The sequence below is a fragment of the Dromiciops gliroides genome, chromosome 4 (assembly GCF_019393635.1).
Source record: "Dromiciops gliroides isolate mDroGli1 chromosome 4, mDroGli1.pri, whole genome shotgun sequence".
Lineage (NCBI taxonomy): Eukaryota > Metazoa > Chordata > Mammalia > Microbiotheria > Microbiotheriidae > Dromiciops > Dromiciops gliroides.
In genome coordinates this window covers 240909688-240915943 of record NC_057864.1, presented here as the reverse complement: position 1 = coordinate 240915943, position 6256 = coordinate 240909688, and the positions used below count along the sequence as shown (strand labels likewise).

The 6256-nt window shown below is 38.9% G+C and overlaps 1 pseudogene; it reads right to left on the bottom strand.

Annotated features, from left to right (window-relative positions):
- Positions 1 to 264: 264 nt before the first annotated feature.
- LOC122754951 overlaps positions 265 to 6256 on the bottom strand; it is a 40539-nt pseudogene continuing 34547 nt past the window's right edge.

Sequence of the window (6256 nt, the reverse complement as noted above, 5' to 3'; positions counted from 1 at the left end):
CAGGACACTAACCATTATGGCCATACTCAATAGTATTTGGAACACATAAGAAATAGGACTTGCCCCTTTTTGAGTTCAGGAATGACACCAAGTGATATATATTCCTACCCCTACCTCCCCCACAACCCAAGAAAAAATTGAATTCAGATGTTGAATTCAACATCCTGGCTCTTTTCTACCAGGTGGGATGACGGGATTCTGAGAAAGTTTTGGGAAAGTTCATTGATCAGAGGGATTTACTAGAGAAGGGATTGGAGAGCTCAGTTACTGGGTATCCTGGGACACAGGCTTATAATGAGGTGGAGAATGATATTGTGTTGTGGGAGATTTGTCCTCTGAAGCCCAATTCTTGTCACCAAGACCATGAAACTCTCCCTGCTCCTGACAGGCCACCTTGGGTCTCCTGGGAAGGGGCAGGGTTACCCTCAATTCTGTCTGACACATTGCAGATGGTGAAAGATGTATTGCCAGACTGAATATTAAAGTATGGATACACAAGGGCCAGAGAAGGAGGCTTTGGGGAAGTTGTAGATGTGAGACCCATCTGACATTGTTATAAAATGAAATGTCTCTTTCCTCATGATCCAGGAAAATACCCACACATTTTGGGGGCTGCCCAAGGAATGGAGAGTCTTCCACATGGGTTGACTCAGTCATTGCCTGAAATTTCCCATCCTGACATCCCACCACCCAGAAACCCTTTTTCTGGGGATTCTCTGATCCACCCCTTTCCTGTTTGCAATTTCTCTACAGATACCAAGATACCAACTGGATTTTTTACCCAGTATCTAACTTCACCCTCCCAGTAATATCTCCCAGACGTGATGGGCTCCTTGCCCAGGACACTGCAGTTTTCTTCTGTCTGGTCCTTTTTCCATTTGAATCTGGATCATATTCTTCTCCATCTTTGAGAGAATGAGGTCATGATGAGCAGAGGCTGGATCCAGAGTCACCAGTCACTGCAGAAGAGATGCAGGGTCAGTAGATATCTAGAGAAGCAACTGGATTTAAAGGGCAACAAAAGGCAGGACCAAAGAAAATACCATACATAGAGTCTTTTTTTTTAAGACTTTTAAGCATTTATTAAGGAGAATAAGAATTGGTAAGGAGAGAGAGAAAGGCCTAGATTCCCATACATAGCGTCTTTACAGAGCCTTCAGAAGAAACTGAGCTTGTCATTTGACCTGATTAACTCCCCAACCTTTCCTGAATGAGGCACTGCACAGATCCTTCTCTGTACAACTGGCCTCACTTCATTTAAAGAATTCAGCAGCTGAAATCTGGGTGCTAAAATTCCCAATGTGCAATGCCTTAGGCAAAAGACACAGGGAAGGATGGCCAGGTCAATTGGAAACCACCCTTATTCTGTCTGTTCTTCATCTGCTATAATACTTCTGAAATACCTTTCCCATAGCTGTGCTGGGGGAAGGAGGGGAAGGAAGAGATTTGGGTTAGAACATATTCTGTTCTTACTACCATGAGTGAAGCCTTGAGTCATCATGCAAGATTAATGATAGAGACATGCTATTCAAAGATCTAGTAGCCAATCCTATAGTGATACCACTTCTGGACTCTACAGAATCTCTACAATCCCTCCCTCCACCATCATTCTAGTGCCCCTTCTGCCTTGTCTAACCACAAATCTCTTTCTTTAAATAAAAAATACTCTTATCCATTTCTCTCGTGAATCGCTGCCTCTGTGAATATTATTCCTCTTTACAAAAAATTTGATGCTCATTCTACGTATTGCGAATTCTTTATATGCAAAAATCTTATTCCTCAGCCTTGCTTCTACAAGCTAAATACCCTAATTGCTATCAGTCCGATTTCCAGGAAATTTGGATATTTGAGGGATAGGTGGGAATTAGCAACTCTTGTTTTGTGTTCCCAGGAAAGAAAACTTTGTGAGAGGAGGAACAGCGAGTAGACATTGAGGGTGATGGGGAAGAAGAAACTGCCTAGCTGACTAAAGTAATGAAGAATAAGAGCTGAGTGGAAAGTGCTGTATAACCGAGGCAATTTAGGCCTGCAGCATAAAATCTAGAAAGAGTCACATAAGTTTTCAACTTTGAATAAGGAAGTAACCAGCAATGCTCCATTCCCACTGAGGGAAACTCAGAAGACTGGCTTATGTCTTGTACCTGAAGAACCTTAGATGACATTCTAAATAATACCTTCCTAAGAAAGGAAGTCAGACTTTCAAGTATGCACAATGCAATATTCTCTTCAGGTCCACAAAAATGAAATGGATCCTTTGGTCTAGGATAGTTTAATGGGATTCCTGAAGACAAAACTGAAATCACTTACATGCCTGAAAATGTTCCTTCCTCCAGTCTTGAAAGAAATACAAACATACACACACCTACAAACACACCGAGATACAGACAGACACAAAAATAGGTGAGTTAAGACTCTGAACAGCTTATCAGGGCGAGAAAAATATTCCCCCATCTATGTCACTCCTGACTTCATAAACCTCCGCCCCCCACCTAGTGAATCCTTTCCTTTTCACGGTTAATGATATTTCTGTGTCAGAGCCCTCCACTAGGAAAAAGGTCAAAAATTTCTTGGGCAGGAGATATGAGAGTCCTGGAGAAGAGAAGAGACACTCACCAGCATATATGTGGGCCTTTCCTCCACTCTGAAAGGAAACAGAGATGAGATGAGATGTGAAAAACATCTTTTTTCTATGTCATGTCAATACTTCACCATCTAGTTCTAGAGCAATAAAGGTTAAATTAAGTGCAAAGGAGTACCAGAGAGGACTTTTTTTTTCATTATAGTTTCCCTCTCAATCAATCATTTATTACAATAAATACTACATACCAAGCACTCTGTTAGGTGTTTGGATACAAATGCTAACTATGAAGTAATCCCCATTCAGAAGCAACTTAGATTCTAATGAGCTGGGGGGGGGAGGGGGGCAATAGGTACATATAAAGATATAAACAGTACAAGCAGAAAGATAGCACACATAAATAAATACAAAGTAGGTACATATAAAGCTGTTTGAGAAATAGAGCACTAGCAGTTGTTGAAAGTCGTCATGCAGAAAGCATTGTTTGAGCTGTGTCTTGAAAGAAGAAAGTCATTCTATGGGGTAGAAGTGAAGAGCAGAAGCTTTTTAGAAATATTGTATGATCTGTGTAAAGGCAGAGAGAGAAGAGGTGGAGTGTCACATATGAAGAACAGAGAAAAGCTATTTGACCCACATTAAAGACTTTTGGAAGTGGAGGCTGGAAAGATATGTGGGAACAGCTTGTGTAGGGCACTAAATATATAATTTATATTTTTCTAGATGCAATAGAGTTTGAAAGGAATTTATTGAGTAGCATGAAACACGTTTAGATCTACACTTAAGGAAAATTACTTTGGCAATTACATATTGGATGGGGAGAGTGGTAGAATGGCTTGAAACATGAGGAAGAAAAAGTGATTAGGAGGACATTGCAATCATTTATTTTAAGTTTTCCTAATTTTTTATCATAAAGTATTTTACTATTTGCATTTACATATTGAGATAGTTTTCAACATTTGTTTTTATAAGATTTCTAATTCTAAATTTTCTCCCTCCCTCCTGCCCTTCCTTAACCCCTCCCCAAGACAGCAAGTAATCAGATATAGGTTATATATGTACAATCACATTAAACAGATTTCTGCATTAGTCATGTTGTGAAAGAAGAATCGGAAAAAAAAGGGGAGAAACCTCAAAAAAAGTAGAAACAGTGTGGTTCAATCTGCATCCTGATTCCACAGTTCATTTTTTTTTTTCTTGAGGTAGAGAGTATTTTTACATTGCCAGTCCTTTGGAATTATCTTGGATCATTGTATTGCTGAGAAGAGCCAATTCTATCAAAGTTGATCATCACACAGTATCCTTCTCCTGGTTCTGCTCATTTCACTCAGCATCAATTCATGTAAGTCTTACAAGGTTTTTCCTGAAATCTGCCTGATTTTCATTTCTTTTCCATAACAATATTTCATACATTCATACATCACAACTTGTTTAGCCATTCCCCAACTGATGGGCATCCCCTCAATTTCCAATTCTTTGCCAGCACAAAAAGAGCCATTTATATACAGAGAGAGAGAGAGATTTGTATATGTGGGTCCTTTTCCCTTTTTTATGATCTCCTTGGGATATACCTAATACTGATATTGCTGAGTCAAAAGGTATGCATAGTTTTACATCCCTTTAGGCATAGTTCAAATTGCTCTCACAATGGTTGGATCAGTTTACAATTCTACCAACACTGCATTAGAGTTCCAATTTTTCCACAGCTTCTCCAACATTTATTATTTCCCTTTTTTGTCTATTAGCCCATCTGATAAGTGTGGGTTTGGTACATCCAGAGTTGTTTTAGTTTGCATCTTGCCAATCAACAGTGATTTAGAGCATTTTTTCATATATGGCAATAGACAGCCTTGATTTCTTCATCTGAAAACTGCCAGTTCATATCCTTTCACCATTTCTCAATTGGGGAATGACTTGAACAATGCAATAGTTTGGCAGAGAGGTGATGAGGACCTATACTAAGATGTTGCCTGCTGCCAATGGAGAAAAGGTATTAGAAATAAAGGTGTCATTGAGGTAGAAATATCCGTTTGGCAGATTGCTGGATATGTGCAGTGAGGGAGAAAAGAGCCATTGAGGATTCTGAGGTTCACAGACTGGTTAGACTGATGAAATTGTGATGCTTTCAACATAAATAGGAAATTTTGGAAGATAAAAGTATTTGGGGACAGAAAATGATTTTACTTTTGAACATATTGAGTTTGAAATATCTAATGTATGAGATAATTTGGAATTAAAGCACACCTGAAGAAAACGGGGACTAGATATAGACTTGTGTGAGTTATCTGCTTAGAAAAGGTAATTATATCCATGTGAGCTGATGAGTTATAATATAAAAGGGGGGAAGAGAGACAGAAGCAGAGAGAGGGAGGAGGAGGGGGGGGGCAGCTAGGTGGCACAATGAATAAAACACCAGCCCTTGTATCAGGAGTACCTGAGCTAAAATCCATCCTGAAAACACTTGACACTTACTAGCTGTGTGATCTTGGACAAGTCACTTAACCCTCATTGCCCTGTAAAAAAAAAAAAGAGAAGAGAAGAGAGAGAGAGAGAGAGAGAGAGAGAGAGAGAGATGAGAGGGAGAGAGAGAGAGAGATGAGAGACGAGAGAGAGAGATGAGAGAGAGAGAGACGAGAGAGGAGAGAGAGAGAGGAGAGAGAGAGAGACAACATCTAGGACAGAATACTCACAATGAGGGCACCTCATATGTATGTGTGATGAACTAATAAAAGGAATTTTGTAGGAATAGTCAGACAAATAGGAGGAGAACTTAGAGAGAGAAACATCAAGAAACATTTGAGATAAAAGGAGCTCTTGAGGATTGTGTCAAGACAGGCACTGAATACACTGTTCTGGAAAGTATGAATTAGTCTAGATATTGTGGTTAGTAATTTGGAAATTACATGATAAAAATCATCGAACTTTTTAACATCCAGAATTTTCAATTTTCAATGCTACTGTTGTGCATATCATAAGGTATGAAAGATGAAAAGAAATGGCCTAACTATATGCCTAACTATTCATAACATCACTTTTGTGGTACCAAAATTCTGGGTACCAATATTTAGGGAGGATCTAACCAATTTATGGTATATCCCCAGTGTCAAAAACTATTTCATCTTAAATCATTAATGTGAGCAAATCAAATACACAGTGGAAACCTTCTTTGAAATGATGCAGAATGAAGTAAAATTATCCAGGAAACAATATACTTGATGACCACAACTAATGTAAAGGAAAATGGCAAACACTCAATGTCAGTGTTAATTCACATCAAATGCAATAATCAGTCTCAGTGCAGAGGGCAAATGGGGAAACATTCCTTCTCTCAGTGAAAATCTAGGATGTTAAAGTTATTAAGCACATTTCATGCATTGTGATTTCCAGCACAGTTTGGGAGATTTTGTTTGACTGTTTTTTCTGGTCACAAAGGATAGAAAATATATATGGAGAAATTTTTGCATAAAACCAAAATGCATTGATGAAATACAAAGTAAAACAAAATGGCCTTCTTCACAGGCTCCATTCTGTGTCAAACTTTTCCCAACCATTCTAGAAGCAGTGTGTGTGTGTGTGTGTGTGTGGTGTGTGTGTGTGTGTGTGTGTGTCTGTGTCTGTGTCTGTGTCTGTGTATCTGTGTATATGTGAATGGATAATTATGTACTGGTGTGGACATATTTA